Genomic DNA, 18,639 nt, shown 5'->3' on the forward strand with positions numbered 1-18,639 from the left:
CATCACTGTACGCACAGATTCATTTACAGATTTGTAGAATTTTGTTTTCTGTAAGGATCTTGTTCAATTATTTCACCACCGTCATTACCATGTGATCTTTTTTTCTTCTTTTTTTGTGAATGTATTCTTACTGACCTAAGATTGCATGTTTTGGTTAAACCATTTTCAGTAACCACAGGGTGAATCACCTTCTCAGACATAGACCATCTTTGGCAGTGTCCCGTCATGCCGGGCATGTGGCCACAGAAATGCAGTGATATCACCGTTAGGAGACAGGTTCATGGTGGTAAGAAATAAATAGTCACACTTGCAACTACTGCACCTCTCACAGCACTGCAGCCAATCACAGATCAAGGTCAAAGGTCAGCAGGATTCCTGAGTGACAGACGGCAGCGGGTAACGTCATATCAGGTGCTTCTCTCCCTGCTTGTAAATGTGGTCACACAGTAGGCTATATTTCACATCTGAGAGCGACGTAAAGTACATGCTCTGACAGTGATAACACCTAACGGGAAGAGACAGTCACAAGCTGCCGGAGCTGACAAATCAGATGTCAGACGGTGAAGGTGTCAGGCGTAATGCAGTAAGAACATATGTACAGGGGTTTGATGGTGTTGCAATATGGGTTTAAAGACATACACAGATATAAGGCCATCTAAAGCCCACTCACGGTAACTACTCTGAAAACACTGGAAATACAGGGAAATACAGGGAATATGAAACAGTGTTTTACTGCTCTTTGTTAACATAGTTGATTCCCTTAAAAAAAAAAAAAAAAGGTCCAATATCATCTAACACACATTCAAGCAATAGAAAGACAAAACTGAGTGTAAACAGGTATCAGTGATTTTATTATACTTAAAGCTCCTGTGATGAGTTTTTATTTGGCATTGAAACCAAATGACATTTACAGAGATGCCTCTTAATGACCTTAAAAAGTAAACAGATTATCTGCAACATGACTGGCACTTTCTATGTTATCTTTTTTTTTCTACTCTGATATCGTTCTGAAAAGGGGTAGGTGTCAGAACATGTAATTGACAGTACACCAAAGACCTCTGCCAATTGTGGTTGTCACCAACACTTTAGTCCTACTTTAATGTTATACTCCCTTTCAGCAGACTGTCTGCTACAATTTGGTGTTAGTTGCAGGTTTGTGCAATAATTTGTGACCTGACAGTGTTGAAAATTATGATGACCCAGTACATATTTCATATTCTAGATCTTAGTATCCAGAATATTGCCAGGATCTGGATCGCACTTTTACATCTGTCAGAAATTGTGGCGACCTTGTCTTGGATTCTTTTGCAAAGCAATCTGACCATTTATCTCACAATAAGAAAAAAAAAAACTTTAATCACCCCTTCCTTATCCCTTTTTGAACATTTCCTGAAAATTTCATCAAGATCTGTTTTTGAGTTATGTTTTTCAAAGACAAACAAACAGACAAACTCTCCCAGAAACATAACCTCCTTGGCGGAGGTAATAAGATCAGTGGAGACAAGTTATACTTTGTTCTCAGGGAGTGCCAAAATTTACACAAGCAGGAAATTATTGACAGAAGCTTTAAGTAGAGGAAAGATGAGGAGGAAGAGTTGGAGCCAATTTTCTTGAATTGCATTCCTACTGGGGACGGAACAGACTGGTAATGCCTCCACTGGTACAATTTTCTACGTTGCATGTCACCTATCCTGCCCTTTGCATAAAGATCTGACATTAAAGCAACCCCAAAAAAGTGAGAAGTAAAGCTGCTGAGTGGACATAGTGTACTTCTTGATTTTGTCTTCTTCAAGGCTGCGATGCCTGAAATATGCGGCTCCACATTCAAGTTTTGCATTCTGTTCAACATGACTTATAACACAGTGAAGATCACAGCAGGGTGAAATGTAAAGTGAATGCAAAACGGCAGTAGTCTGTATATGCTCTTCCTGAAATCCTTACACACCAAAACCAAAGGATCACTCAGATGTTTGCAGTCATGTTGTCTGACCCTTGAGTTCTTCTGAAAGTGAATTTATAGCGGGACGCTATTTTTACAGCTGACCTTGGGACCAAAATAGACTGCAAAGGGGGGAAACTGTTTTAAACGTAGACCTTCAGACTTGCTGTACACCACTTTAACTATCCAGCGGAAGATGTGTTTGCTGTGCCAGAAAAAAAAAAAAAGTTCAGTGTCTCGCTCAAGTGAAAAAAAAAAAGCAGGGAAGGCCAGGTGTGTCAAACTGCACCCACTGTCCTGACTCTACCAGAAATAATGACCAAGGACATTACAGTGACCAGTGTGCTGTCACCACAGCCTTCACTGACACCTACCCTGTGGCGGTGGTGACAGGCATAAAAAATACACTGAAATAAAAACCTTGTTGCTGGTGGTTTTGTTTTCATTTGTGAGTCACGGGAAAGCTAATTAAGTTTTTTATAACCAGTTAAAAAAAAAAAAGTTAAGTAGCTTTGAGATGTCCATCTAAAAGGTTTGTTTTGTGCCATGCTATCATGATATAATCAGTAACTCTGTTGTCTGTGAATCATATCCACTCAAAGCTGAGTAAATCTGCCAGTTCATTTTCCCCTCTCTCTCTCTCTTCACACTAGAAGAACCCGACTCTATTGTTTATGACATCATTCAATACCAAATACAGTTTCAAAGAGCCTAAAATATACCTAAAGAACTTCATTGCAATGTATGTGCAATGTTAGCTCCGTTAGCCATGTCTGTGAATAGCATGATGATACTCTGCCCTCTGGTATTGCCTCTGTTGCTAGGTTAGCATGGCTAGCTCATCCATCTTATTGGAGATAGATCTTACATTCCCAATAACGATGGATGGAAGGACAGGTTGATGTCTTCACTTCTTAGCTCACACCTGAGAACCAGCACGTTGTCCTCACCTCCTTTTCCTCACCTTGTGGGAAGACATCAGGCCTTAAACAAGTTAGCATTGACATGCCACAGGCTGCTAACAATTTAGTTCACATGTAAACAAAGTGGCCATGGTTACATTTAGGATCTCCAGACAAACAAAGGAGAAAAAGTAGTAAAAATATCGCTGAAGCCACAAAAGGTTTGGTGTCCATGACCAACAAATGAACCATACAAAGTGACGATCCTCTCCAAATACAAAGATTCCGAAAAAGAGACGAAAAAAGTGACAAGAAACAGACAAAAAAGAGAGAGCTGCTACAAAAGGCAGCCATAGCCAACAGGGCCATGCATCAATGCTCAACCCTGATTTGCTGCTCAAAACACATTTTTGTTTGTTTGTTAACATTACATTTGTACATGTGGTCTGTCTGCAGACTGTGTTGTGAACAGCCCATGCTACTAAAGTGGCCCAATTGAACATTAACAACATCAGAACTTGAGATATGGAAACAGCTCTGGGTTTTGGGGGCTTGTTTTCCCAAGTGGAGTTGCTTATTTGGGCTTGCTTTGCTGCCCGTATGATCCCTGCCTGATTATCTCTCAGCTCTCCTCAAAATCCATGAATACATACTTTAGTTTCACTTTCGCTTTTCTCTGTGTGCTCCTCTCCACCCCTACCATCTCCATCTCTTCTTTCTTCTATGTCTGTGGTCACCGAGCTTGGGTTCTGCTCCAGAACGAGGTCAAAGAGGTCAAAGTTGAATTGGACGCAACCTGGTTGTGCAGATCTGAGTCACATTGAAGAAAAATACGAGACATATCAGATTCAGTACAACAATATTACAAATTTTACTGAATCTTATTCGAAAATGCCAGATTTGATGTGACTTGTGTTGTTCAGACTGCCAAAAACAAATTAAATGTGGGTCACGTTCGAGTGAAACAATTAGATTCAGGTCACTTTTAACTGCAGTGTGAGCATAGCCTTTGACAGAGATGCATTCATGCTACCAAGCTCAAAGGAGACAATCATTTCATTAGTATGAGTTATCAATCAATCGTTATTGTGGGCTGTGGGTAAAATAAAAACACTGTAGGCACTCTGATAAACAGAAACAGTCCCAGTCAAAAGGTCTCATTCCTGGGGAAGTTTCCTGCTGCTGAAAAGCACCTATTGAGTCAGCAAACCAAGATTCCCAGTCAAGTCTTAAGGTTCCAGTTTTCAAGTCCAAGACGAGTCTAAGTCACCAAAGAAGAATTCAAGTCTAGTCTAGTTTGAGTCCCCATTACCTGAGGACTTACAAGGGTGTTCACTGTTTCTCTCCAAGTTAATTATCAAAGGAACTTAACTCACAGTGTTCCTATTTGTCTGCCAGGTGAGTTGTGCCCCTGAATGGACAAAATTATAATCTTAATATCTTGCAAACTGCTGAGTTATTTCTTTATTTATCACTTCCTTATGGCAGGAGGTTACTGCTTAATATCAGTTGATTCTGAAATCCCATCAGACAGAAGTTAAGTCACTAATGAAGATCCAGTGCTGTACCTCATGCTCTTTCTATGGGGAAACACAGTCATTGATTCTGCTCCAGTGGGATCACTGGGGGTGTCAAAAATACCTGCAGCCCAACAGCTAATAATCACCACTTCAACATGGACTGCCACAGTTAGCAAGCAGCTTTCTACCAGTAACAGATGAGGTAACTTGAGCGTCTCACTGACTTTTCCAAGTGTGTCCTGGATATATGGACTAAAGGCAATGCACCAGACCAGGATAACACTGAAGCTATGAGGCCACACCAGAGTTTAAGCAAAAAAAAAAAAAAAACAGTTAATCTCATTTAACTGAGTAAAAAGAGACTCAAATCTCAATCTTCTGCAACATCTACTGCATAAATTGTTTTTTTTATGTATTAAAGTATACCCAGTATTTTTGCATGGATTGCTGAAGCTAAATCTGCAGGTTGAAACTTGGTTTTGTCCTTTTCGTGTCTTACTCACCATGTGTTAAGTTGAGTTACTTGTAGTGTTCCATTATGATTGAGAAAAGTCTATTACAAATAAAACTTCACAAGGTGATGAATTGCTGTAAACCTGTGTAGAATTAAAATAAAGAGGGACTGAACTGCACTTCTGCTGGAGTAGAAATTCTGTGCAAACGTTATTTTTGAAATGTTCATCAACTCATAAAGAATAAGACAACTTCTTTTTAACCATTAAAACTTGGCTGAGTTCAAACTGTATGGCAGTTTTAAATGTATCAAGTTGCAAGTGTCCCCTGTTTCCCCCATTCTCCACCAGCACCATCACTGATCCTGAGCAGCATGAGAAGGGACAACTTTTCATTCATTTATTTTTGTTCTGTGATGAAGTCTGTGATTTCTCTGCTGACAGCCTCACAGCTGCATCAAGTGCATCAATATCATGTTTTTTGCATGCATGAGCACTTGGCACATTGAGTGGGACTAAATAAAAATAGTACCCATCACCAAAATAAAGTCCCTTGTGCCTATTTTAGTGGCCTCTCCCTCCTCTCAAACACACCCCTTCTATCCCTCGCTCATATTTGTCAGCGACTGAAGGGGAGTGTGAAGATGACACTATCTTTAAATGGTGGTGTGTGTGTGTACCGAGAGTCTGTGCAGCCTGGTCAGCAGCATGGTGTTAGTCTTAGACTGGTTCAGTGTTAAACCCCTCGGGATGCATCATGGGATTCAGTAATTATAAATAGGACCCGTGCCGAATTCCTTCTCTGGAAATAAATCTAGTTTACTCTATTATTAGGCACGTAAATCCCCCCTCACCCAGTATCCTCATTCAGGGGGTTGGAGGGGGCACTGCATCCAAGAGATCGATCGCAGTGCACCTCAGCACTGTTTACGAGTGTGTCATCATATGAAGACAATCCTTCACTCACAGAGACAAACCATCCGGTTGTAATTCATTACACTGTTAGCTTTCTGACAAGAGCCTACGGGCCCTGCAGCCCCCTGACTGTCCCCTATTCATCTGTCTGAGAGAGCTGTAACTGTGACAGGGATGAAATTTAAAGGTGATTTGTCAGACTGCCGCCACGTTCCTCAGAACAGACAGACAGAACGGAAAACGACAGCAGTGATGGGATGAGATAAAGAAGTGACATGAAGCATGTTAAAAGCGATAGCGCTCTGTCTCATTCTTATAGGGACTTTGTGTCATGCCCTTCCTCTCCCGCTCTACTTGGTGGCAGCTTCACTCTCCCTTTTCCTTTACTTTTTTTCCCCCAGGTGGGTGTAGGTAAGGTGTGTGCAGGCAGGTGCTGGTACCTGCTAATCACCAGAGACTCATCAGCCTTTGTCATAAAGCCTGACTGTGACCACAACTCAGCTCTGGACCATTGTAAAACCACAGCTCCTGACAAACCGTGTCTGCACTGTCTGCATCTTTGCCTGACCTTGCAACAACTGTGAGATCACTCCAGCCACGCTGCACACCTCCTCAGCCTGCCTCCCCTCAAACTCTCCCCTATACAGGACTGTCAGCCAAGGTTCACTGCTTCCCCCCCAACTCTCTCTGTCAGGTTATTTTGTTGTGAGTGTAGGTTTTTGTAGTAGTTATGAATTTAGTCGCGTTGGTTAGCCTCCTGTTAGCCTTGTTAGCATAAATTGTCACACAGCATGAACATCCGAGATGTTTTTGTTACTTGGGATGAAAATTCTGATGGTGGTTCTACCAGACTGAATATCAACTCAGTAAATGAACCTAGAGTCTACTACTCTTGATCAGTGCAGACTGCCATAAAAAGGGTGTTGCTTGCAGCGTCTGACCAATCTGACCAATCACGAAGACAGAAATACGAGAAACCCTGCAGAGCAGCCAACTCTACCCTAGAGGAACTGGCAGTTGTTCTTTAAAGGTAGAGTCTGCAGGATTTTCCTAAAAAAAAATAAATGTCAACCTTTACTGGAACATTTCTGCTTTTATCGTCTCTACGAGCCTCTATGTGTGTCTGTGTCCACCTCAAACCCTCTCTTCTGCCTGTATGTTCAAATTCTGGTTGTATTGGGATGTTTCTGGGTGGAGAGTAAGCATGGTTGCATCAGCCAGTCACAGCATGTTGATTAGCAAGTGGAAGAAGCTATCCTGAGTGGCTACGATAGCATGGTGCAGCGAAAGAAAAACACGACAAAAGTGAAATGAAACCCCAAACAAATAAAGCTTTTTACTAAATGAGGGTGAAGCTTGGCTCAACTTTTCATGGACTTGGAGAGCAGCACTGGGCGAAGAGCAATTCAAGCTGGCTTTCTGCCAACCAGATATGTGTCAGATAACCCAGTGATTAGCTTGTGCTAACATGCAAAGTCAGGTGCATGGCTCTCGAGTGACTCCCACGTAGAAACATGATGCTGCAGGTGGTTACTGGGCTAGTGAGTGTGTTTATGTCGCTAAGGTTGGAGGCAGTAGGTTTGCGTTGCCACCGGCACTGATCCAAGGGGAAGGAGCCCAGGTTGAATGTTCTGTTTAATAACAAGTAACAAAAATTCCTGCAGACCTGACTTTTAAAAATACCAAGAATTTAACATGCCATCCAGGCCAAAAACCAAGAGGGAATGCTAGCAGAAAATTGCTGATTGAAATTGCTCATTGGACAATATGAACAAAAAGCACTCTGATCACTCAGTTTTACTCTATTATGGCACAAACATCTGGGGCAGAGCGCTTCCTCAGTGCCCTTCCTTTCATTTATATTTTCTATTGAGCTCATTTGCCCCTCAGACCCACATGTGAGCAAGTTTTGTGGAATATTAGTTCCTCGATGTGATGGAACAAGTAGCTGTGCATCCCACAAATTCATGTCTCTGCAGTTATGATATGTGTGATAGTATTAAAAGTATTTAATATTTGAAGCATTTAGTATTTAAAACTTAATAATTTTAGGTAATCCCAACTGTGATGCCTTAATTTTCAACATATAGCTTCATCAAATGACAAAGGTTGTGCAGTCCATCCAATTAAAGTCTGTATCTTTTGGACAGGATGTCATCGAGGACATCAAGGATTACATCTATCACTATTAACTTGTTCTCTCCTGAGAACTCCTCGAACAAAACGAACCATAACCCTTACCTGTAGTAACCCTAACCCTACCTGACCCTACCTAATCCTTACCTTGACTTAAGAAATCCTCACCCTGACCTAGCAAAGCCTTACTCTCACCCGAACAAAAAAAAACATTTACCCAAACCATAACCTAGTTTACCCTAACCCTAACTTAAAAAGCCTTGACTCTAGCCATAACTTAAGAAACCCTTGCCCTAAGCTAGAAAACCCTAACCTTAACAAGTTAAAACCATTACCTTAACTGACTTAACCCCAACTAAACAAGCCCTAACCCTAACCCTAGAAATGGGCCGGCCATTTTCCAAGAGAACAGACTGGTCAGGAGGTGGTGATTTTATACTTGTTGATCTCTTATCTAGAACTTGACCTGTTTCTGCAAGTTAGTGGTTTAACATAATTATTCATGTTGATTTATTCTGGTGAGAAGTGAACCAGCTTCAGAGGATGAAAAATACAAGGTTAAACCTGAATTTACCCTAAAAAGAGAACATCGAGCTTCCCGGCACAGACCCCAGGTCTTTCACTCAAGTCCAGGGTTAGTGGTGTGCTCCGTAGATTTCTAGCTGCCTTGGGTTAGAGTTGGTCTAGGCCTTTTTTGTCTTATATAGACTTTAAGTTGTAGTTTTTATCCCATCTGGCAGTTTATCTCCTTAGAGAGTACTGGTTGGTTTGCCCTGCCTTCTCCCTTTCCATGTCTACTGCCAGTGCAAATTACTCTGATCTTTTGTTGTTAAACAAACTGTTTATTAGTCTGTTTGTTGTTCTGTGCCTGGGTCTCTAAACCGTCCTGTCACACTTTAAGCATATATGATGAGTAGCCCTGTATAGTGAATGCATAGTTTCATAGGTAACTGTGATTTTATTTGATGATTTTATTTTCCATAACGTATACACACTGCAAACATTAAGTTCCAATTCAGGAAGTGTACCAAACTACCAGACTGACCAAAGAAAACCAAACTAATGAGAAGTTCTGGTTTCTGTTAATTGAAAAAGGTAAATGGGTCAGGCTTTTGATAGTATTATGTGTTTACAATACAACCTTAAAGGAAAAGAATACAAAATACTTAAAAAGAAAAGGCAAGAAGGAAAGTTTTACAAGATATAAGAACAAAAACAATTAAAAAAAATCTCAAATTTATCGATAGTTTTGATAGATTGAAGTAAAATTAAAAATGCAGGTGCAGCTTGGGACGACAAAACTTGGAAATTGTCTCTGAGACATCACCCATTGTGTTTTTAAGAGGTGTTTTGAGTTCAAATGTAGTGGGTCTTCATATTGGCTTAGTGTTTATGTGACTTCCAGTACCTTCGGAGACAGCCTCAAGCAGACGCTTGAGAAACAGCAGATTTTAGCAACTCCACGTTGTCTCATATTTTTAAACCAGGGGTTGCCGCTTGATTTGCAAACATAACATGTTATTATTAAGACGGGTGTGATTGGTGGTAAAGAAGCCACTGGGCTTGTACACTTTTATTAGGGGGCTTTATATTATTATCACAAGTCCTCTCTCAGTGAAACTCAATGATTTATGGAGACTAAACGACGAGATTTTTAGTTTCTGGGGGTTAAAATGTTGACAACATCAAAACAACCTATAGCAGCAGCTAGGCTTTAGTGATTAGCAGGTCTTACATGTGTGTCATCTGGCTATATAGTGATTAGGAGGTATCAACACAGAGACACATTACAACTTCTAGGTATCAGTAAGGATCAAAAGCCAATGCTTATCCAGTTCATCCTCCCTTTTTTTCTTTTTTGAGGCCTATTCTCAGGCATTTAAGACCAACAGAGGCAGGGCTAAATTGGCCTCCTGTTTCAGTCAAATCATGTTGGAAATGTGTTCTGTTTAACTTATTAGGGCCTAAAGGGAACATAAATGTTTGGAGGAAGATAAAATTTAACAGTGCTCACAGTCTTATGGGTAATAAATCCAGCACAACCTTGGCAAATCACTACAATAGCATGACTCTGCTGATGCACAAAGCTGCTCCAGGACCTGAGGTGTTCCCTCTGGACAATAACTCCTGGAAATAAAGTTTGTTGCTAAGCAGTACCAGGCAAAAAATGGTTTACTGGAAAATAAGGCATTTGTTGCCAAGCAACATTACCTTATTAGATGCGTGAGAAACCTTTGGGGAATATGGAGGCCGTCAGTTTTGGGATTAAAACACTCCGTCTTAAATCATGACTCACGCTTAATAACACCTTCATCAGTGGGTTGAATGACACTGAGGGGCTGCAATGTCAGAGAGTAACTCATGAGTCAGCTTTTCTACACTTCTTAAATCTTCAATACAAGACAAAAACAGGACAAGGAGAAAGGCAAAGGGATTTATGATAAATTAGAGCTACAACCCAGATATTTTCCTTTCAGCACCAGTCATTTACTTATTACATTAAAAAATGAAATTATGAAATATGTGAAGGCTAATCTGGTGGTTATGGACCAACAGGGAATTAAACAGCTGAATCTGCAGCTTCCCTTTATTTCACCAAGCTTAACAGTGTCTCTGAATTTATGGTTCATCTGTGCAGCAAGAAAACTGGAGTTTAAACCAATTCAGGTATTTTTTGCAGAACACTGTGAAGCAGGCTGTAGGTCAGGCCTGCTGGTTAAGCGCCCTGACCATTTAGTGGGCATCCCCAATTTCTAGCTTGAGGCCACTTTCCTGCTTGTCATTTATATGCTCCTGGTTTCTGTCCAATGTCACGCCCTCTCCAAATCAAGGTATAGAACTCCCAAAATGAATAGGAAAAATATTTAAGATCTCTAAAATGACTTACAATAAGTGCAGACAACTTCAAAAAAGTCCAAGTTGAAAAAAAATCAAGCTTTAAACCTCAAATTTCTCAGTTTGGACAGTGAATTTTTGCCGCCTTGATGAAATTTGTGCTGAATGACAAACAGAAGGAATGTTGAAAACTATATAAACCATTCTTCATTGGAAAAACTTCAAACATGAGCTGAAGGTAAGAATGGCTGCTCTGCCCCTAAATCTCTCTCCTCCAATCAGTCAGACAGACAGTGAAAGGTGTGTCTACTGAACATACTTAACTTACCAACTTTCAGTTTGCAATCAGTAGCTTATCATTCAACATTGTCCATTCTTAGTATCAACGCAAGCAGAGCTAAATGTTCGGCTGTGTTTCAGCGTATTGGTTACTGATTTAGGGCTGCACGGTGGTGCAATGCTAAGCTCTGCAGCCTCACAACAAGAGGGTCACTGGTTCCATCCCCAGCTTTGCCGGCGGGCCTTTCTGTGTGGAGTTTGCATGTCCTCCCCCGTGCATGAGTGGGTTCTCACCGGGTCCTTAGGCTTCCCCCCACAGTCCAAAACTATGCTCATCAGGTTAATTGGCCATTCTAAATTGTCCGTAGGTGTAAGTGTGTGAGTGAATGGTCAGTCCCGTGATTGACTGGCGGCCAGTCCAAGGTGTACCCCGCTTCTCGCCCAATGACGGCTGGGATAGGCTCAAGCCACCCGTGACTCTGAACAGGGTAAGCGGTTTGGAAAATGAATGAAGGAAAAATTTCTGATTCACAGGCAGAACTGCAGAGAGTAGTGAACACATCATGAATTGTTCGGTGAATTAATTTAAACGGTCACTTGACTGAGTTGATGATAATGATTCAGTATACTTAAAAGAACTGCTTTTTCAATCACTATCATGGATTATACATCATATCCTCGTTGTGTAGATGTGTTTGTGCATGAACTGCTCATACACGGCTAAAGCACACCTCTCCAAAGAGTGCCAAAGCCAAGGAAAGAAGACAGGAGCGTAAGTGTACTGTGCTTGACTGTGCTTAAGCTTGGGTTGAAGCATGCCTGGGCATAGTATGGATGGTCAATGTATGGAAGTCCTAAGATAATGTTTGTTTTTAGTAAATTTGACCACGTACTGTAGCAAAAATACTATTGACAGTACAGAAGTAATTGAAAAAATTTGGTACGAGAGGCATGACAATTAGAAAAATCTGAAAAAAAGTGCAAGCTAAATGAGGGCAGACATGTCACCATAAATATTCTTTCATAAGTCCTGTTTACTTGGTCTAATGTTACCTTTAACGTGTAAGGCCACACTCACAGCAGGGTCATGTGACCTGAATGACCAATAGACAAGCTTAACGACCCAAGAAAGTATGTTAACGACTCTGCTAAAGACCCCATGTCCCAGCCTTTGGCATTCTGAGAACTTACCTAACTTGACTAGCTCAGTCCACCAGTGAGCCTGAATTTCTGAATCGGTAAAGTCATTACAAAGCCACACTTTGTCTAGGGCTGTTCATGTTTTAAGTTATAAGTCAGTCAGAATCAGTCAGTTAGAGGCAGGAAAGTGAATGGTGAGTGCAGGTTGTCTCCTGAAGGTGAGCAGGCCCTCAGTCAAGGCAGATGCCTGAATTGAATTTTAAACTTGTGTCCAAAATGCTTCATAAAGTTTTGGACAATTCGGAGAACACTCTCAAATTTAAGTCTCCTAGCAACCATCAGAAGTGATTACAATTCAATGTTTACCCAAGGACACTGACACAGGGAAAAGGATCAAACTGTCAGATTTCTCGAGTCGAGTCGACGCTGTTTGGCTCAGCAATGCAAAGATGACTGCCCTTAAATTGGCTCCATTGATTCTACCCATAATGCCACACAAGGCATCCTCATGTTGAAAAGTGTTTTCTTTCATCTTTTTCTTTTTGCACTTTGGTTTTCTTTAGAAAGAACAGACTGTGTGAGGATGACATAGGTTGTTATGATGCTCTACTTTATGACCGTGTAAGAATGAGGTCAGCTTGGATGTTGTGGCACGAGTCCGAGGGGTACAAGCTGTTGCTCAGTTCCCTTACCCGACCCCCTCCCCCAAATAAACACTTCCTGTGAGTGCTAATAGAGTTAAAGAGTGAGGCATCTCTCTGTGTATTAATAGTCACAGAGAGCCTGATAAAAGTAATGAGGGTATTTAGGAGAGTGGAGATGTGATGAGATTAAGAAAGGATACATCAGCATATATGGACACTCATAAAAGTTGCTCATCAGGAAGATTCATTGGCCAAGGTCACTGGGTAACTCTGTGTGTCTGTGTGGCTTCACGTGTGCTCATGTGATCATCCTAATAAAAGTGGGGGCAAAGGTCAAGTGCAGGGACCCAGCACCTGCTGAAACCAGACACACACACACACACACACACACACACACACACACACACACACACACACACACACACACACACACACACACACACACACACACACACACACACACATTCTCAGCTTCACCCTTTACAAGTTATTTCTGACTGTCACCTCAGATGATAAACAATCTCTAATCCTTCTGTAATCTCCTTCACACTTCAAACTTAGTTCCTCTCACTAATAACACAAAGCGGTTTAATGAAGGAGAGTCCAGCTGTGGACAGAAATAATGGACAGATCATTTGCTCAAAGACAAAACCAAACAATAGGGTGGGAATCTTGATCTCAGAGAAACCCATTTTCAGCAAACTACCTTGGTTTATTCTTTATTCTCCTAAAATTTCAGTTGTACTTAACATTAAGCTTGCATGGTCAAAAAGTTCACATGCATGTGACTTCTTAAAAGTTGCAGATACATTGGTATCTTCACAGGCATATTTCAAAATCAAAATCTAGTGATTTTTTTATAGTGATGTTATAAGATGATGTGTTTTTACATTCAGTAATCCCCATGTTTGCTAGATGCTCTTTCATGTCAAAGCTTAAACAGAGGGTATTCTGCTTTCCCATATTTTAAACATAGATATAAAGTGGCTGGATGTTCTTACTGAAGTTGAGCAGATTTTACAAAAGTAAATCATATGTCGTGGAAATCCCTGAATCTGTCTGTGATCTCTAAAAACAACAGCATGAGACTTGCTGAACTGGTCTGTATGGTCACTTCTGGCAAAAAATAAAATAAAATAAAAAATTAACTACTGCTTACTTTTTGCAGATTATTCAGTCAAGATCCATTTAAAGGCTGTGCAAAGTTGTTTTAGGTGAACTGAATATGATATATGAAAGGATATGATCTATAAGTATATGTACACAGAACAAGAAAGTTTGAACTCTTCCACTTTCATTCAATTTTGTGACAATGTGATTCCTTCTTTGTAGATTAAGTGTGATAAAAATTGTGCAAAATTTTGAACAACAGCACCTGCCATATTTGTGTGCACCACACTGCTGCAAAAATATAGTGCTAAAGTAATGAGTTATAAATCATGCAACCCTATAAAGTGTGTGCAGATAGAGACATTGGGAGAAATATGGGAAATCACGGGTAAATCCTGAGTGACACAAATTTATTTTGTCTCTTTTTTTCTTCGTCTTTTCTCTCCCTCTTTTCTTTGAATAAAATGAAATGAGAGAACCAGATACACTCAGTATCAGATGTTAAGGCTGTTTATTGTTTAATCGTAAGATGTGCATCAAACTTCCAGCTGCCATCAGGTTAACTTTCCATTATGACAAACGGCTTTAATCTGACATCAGATGTGACGGGACAGTTAATATAGATACAAATGTATATGCTGGTTCAGACGGTTACATTAAATAGCCATTGCTGTGATTGTTTATTGCATTAAAATGTGCCTGACACTCTGGAAACCCGCCTCTGAGACTTTGTTGACATGTGCACACATGTGCGCCTGTCACCAAATTACAGCTGCGGAGGGTGCGCTCCGCTTTGCGCCGAGAATAAACCAGGTTGGAGCTAACGAGCTTTCAGCGCACTTTCTGCACTGTTTTTGGCACAAAATTGTCACTGCGCCAACATGAATATGCCGACAACTCCCCCTGGTGCGCCGTCACACCCATCTCTGCGCAGACGGTCTACCAAATTGTCAAATTGGCAGTGCACAACGGTGCGCTGCAGGTAATTAGCACTGCGCAGGGTGCGCCAGGCTTGCGCCCCATGCGCTGCGCCACGAAACTAGAGCCCTCAGTGTTCATATGGATTGTCAGGACAAACACCAGAGTATTCAACTCTGCTTTATAAACCCAAATCATTCTGGAGTTGCAAGGAGTTGATGTTGTCAGGACAAAGTGTGAAGTTGCAGCCACACATAGTAAAAGCAGATGCTGAAGTTAAAACAGACATAGGGGCATCAATTCAGTGGCATGTGTGTGTGTGTGTGTGTGTGTGTGTGTGTGTGTGTGTGTGTGTGTGTGTGTGTGTGTGTGTGTGTGTGTGTATGTGTGTGTGGGGGGGTTGCATGTGTCTTTGGGTGTGTGCTCTCATGGATGGATACATGTCCACAAGAATTCCAACTGCTCAGCATAAACAGGTGGAGCGGGTGTAGTAACGGGATGTCAGAGGCAGTGTGGTGAGGAAAAGCTTGCAGACACCAAACAGCAGCTTCAGAGGGATCAGTGCTGATCCACGGTTCAAGGTTAAAGACAGATGGAGTGAGGGAGGGAGGAAGGGAGTCGAGGGCTAATAATGATCTAAGTGCCAAAGTGCTATATGCAATGCCTGAGAAAAATGCCAGTCATGTGACAGTCCTGTGCAATGAGGTCAGTGCCATACCCAATTAACTGACCGGATTAGTGGGACCCCTATCATTGTTCTGCTTTTGAAGTTTGATTCTGCACTATAAAATTCACATGATACTGTTATTCTGCTTTTCCACATTTGATCATAATTTAACAGTAACAACACTAGATTTTCATACTTGCAAATATTAAAATCACATCATATTCTTACCTTGTAGAAAGCCCTGAATCTGTCTAAATACTGCCTTTAAAAGTGTGCATTTTGAAAATAGGACGAGATCTTCTTAAGAACTTGCTAACATGATGAGGTCATCGGATAAAGATCCCCTAACTGGTGACACAATGGAGGGGCGGGCCTCAAACGCCAAGCTCTGCCTTATAGCTTTGACCTGACATGCCTCTAGAGAGCTGGCCAATCAGAGGGAAGAGGGTTGGTGAAGCAGGAAGCCTTAAAGAAAGTGCAGCTAAAATGAAACGTTTCAGACAGACCATGAATTATTATTACTATTTTTTTTTTTCAAGCACCAGCTTGAGAAAAACAGGGATTTTTTTGGAGCTGCAAGTCACTAAGAGCTTTTTTGGTGGGTACGAGAGGGATAGTATAGTTCTTTAAGAGGAAAAAAAAAACATTCACCACTTTAAGCTTTCTTTAACCACACTTTCACAAAAGTCAGAAAATACTTTCCCCAAAAAGAAAAATGATTTGTTTTAAGTTCAAATAATAGGGACATTTCTGAAATAAAACATCAGGGGAAACAACAAATACATGTGAATCAAGTTGTCTGATTGTATAAACAAAATACCTCTTTTCTTTCTTTTCTTTTCTTTTCTTTTCTTTTCTTTTCTTTTCTTTTCTTTTCTTTTATTTGGTGGATCCTTCAGAAGTTTTTCTTTCTTAAGCAAAAAAAAAAAGAAAAAAGAAAAGAAAAGACAGTTTCAGCTCCAGATCAGTTAAAACCCTAACACCAAAGGTGTTTTCAAGCAATTAAGGTGTGTTTTGTGGGGAGCAGATTCAGTTGTTTTTGTTCTGTGGTTAGTGGTAAAAAGTTTTATGATAAACCTCTATGAGCAATAAAAACTTTGAATGTTCCACAAGGAGCTTGTTGTCCTGCATAAAGTCACTTTGTCAGTGTTGATGTCTCATATCTGCCCTATTAATCTATCTCATCCTCCAGACTCTGCCCTCCAGGAGCATATCTGCGGTCAGAGCTGCTGTGTTGAGGGAACTCCATGCACTGGTGCCTATTACACCCTGAAAATAATACCCATTTGCTCATTTCTGACTCAGCTGCTGTTTAGATGCCACAGGCTTCATCCCTAGGGTTGGGCAATCACCGGGACCATTTGGTAACACTGGATACAGAAATAAGTGAAATCTGAATGGCCTAAATAAATCTGGGGGTGGTGTCCTGACAAGGGATGACTTCAATTACGACTGACACAGATGCTCAGAGTTTGGTTTCAGAAGCTTTAGTTACTGTGCCAGACTAATTTAAGTCAGAGTAACATTTTCAGGATTAATTGTCACTTATTACCCTGCTGTGTTGATGACTTGACTCGAATTGGTCAAAACCACAAAACAACAGTGTGTTATGACTATAAAGTTAAGTGTTTACATGGACAACCTGTTCCTTTGTGTCACCCTGCTAAAAAGTTTTAAGCCTTACTTTTGTTTTCCCAGTGATCAGGGGACATAACCAACTATATGACCAAGTAATTATCATGTATAAAGTACCACTATGACTATTTACTGACAGCACTGGAGCCTTGTAAACATGTTTAATATTCAAGATTCTTGGTTGGACAGCCTCTGAATGAAGTGCTCTGGTAGCCAATGAGACGAGCAGAGTGTCATCAATGATGTTACAGTTTATGAGCATGGCAGCGCACACAAATGAGGACCAGCTTCTGGTAATACAGACACACATTCATTTCCCACCTGATGCTGAACAGGTCGTTGATTAGCTCAATTAGTTGGTTATTTTGCCAGACGGTAAGCAGATGATTTGTAAGAGGATTCGAGGATGCTCTAGCAAGAAATATTAGCAGTGACATCTAAATCAGGGTTTTCAAACCATGCACATGTGCACATAAGCAAACACTTTATTCACTTTTATCAGGATGAAGGACAATTTTAAAGGAAAGAAAAATGAATTGATAAAGGAGCACACATCCAGCAAACACCTGTCAATACCACAGATGCCATGACAGCACTGGGGTTTGGTATCATGTAAAACTATATTTTGACATGTAGACAGGAGGAGCCAGAGCTCTAACCACAACTTTTTTTAGCCACAGTCCTCCAACAATACTGATTGGTTGTAAATTACCATGACTCTCTGCAGGGAAAAAAATGTCTTGATTGGATGAAGTATTGGTGCAGGAGTTATTTTGACTATCAAAGGGGACTTCCATGGTTAAAGTTCATCCAGCCTATGAAAGAAGCACTTGAAGTCAAAGGCAAATCAGATTTCTTTCTTTGAAGCTGAAAAGATACTTTGAGACCAGAAATCTGGACTTAAAGAATCTTTTCATTGCAGTGGATGCAAAATTTTCTAAAAGCGTATCAAAATGAACACAAGGGTAAAAAACATGGGAATTTCAGCTACAAAGATTTGATTCTAAACTCCCTCTTACACGTTGCAGCAGCTTTTTTTACCCATGCAGCAACTTTCCCATGGTTGCATGCAAGTATAAAGGTGTTGCTCTGAATGTGACTGGTGTAACTCAGGCAGCGTGAATAATGAGTCATTCAAAGTGAAATGATGACTAGAGATGAGTCAGAGTCTAGAGATGAGAACCCGCTGAAGGAGAGCCAGAAAACAAAGATGAGAGGAGGGGAGGGTGGATATAAAAAGAAGAGGTTAAAGAAATGGAAAGTAGCAGTGGAAAAGGTTTAAAATTAGACTGAGAGAAGACAAGGAGAAGAATAAGGTAGTAAAGTAAAAGTGCTGAGGAACGGAAGAGGGAAATGTGGCAGAGGAGCGAGAAGAAAAAAAGAGGTTTAAGGCTTCAAAGGCTTAAAGAGCAAAATGAGTAAAACAGAGCCCATTAGAAAAGAGGAAATGAAATGAAGGAGAGGGGAATTCATGAAGCAGTGGTCAGTAATTGGGGGGTTCAGAAGTTGATCCACATTCCTGTAGAGTGAGGATATAGAGTAAGGCT

This window comes from Halichoeres trimaculatus, unplaced genomic scaffold (genome assembly GCF_033239565.1).
Source record: "Halichoeres trimaculatus isolate MK-OKI-2021-1 unplaced genomic scaffold, fHalTri1.1 fHalTri1_scaffold_8, whole genome shotgun sequence".
NCBI lineage: Eukaryota > Metazoa > Chordata > Actinopteri > Labriformes > Labridae > Halichoeres > Halichoeres trimaculatus.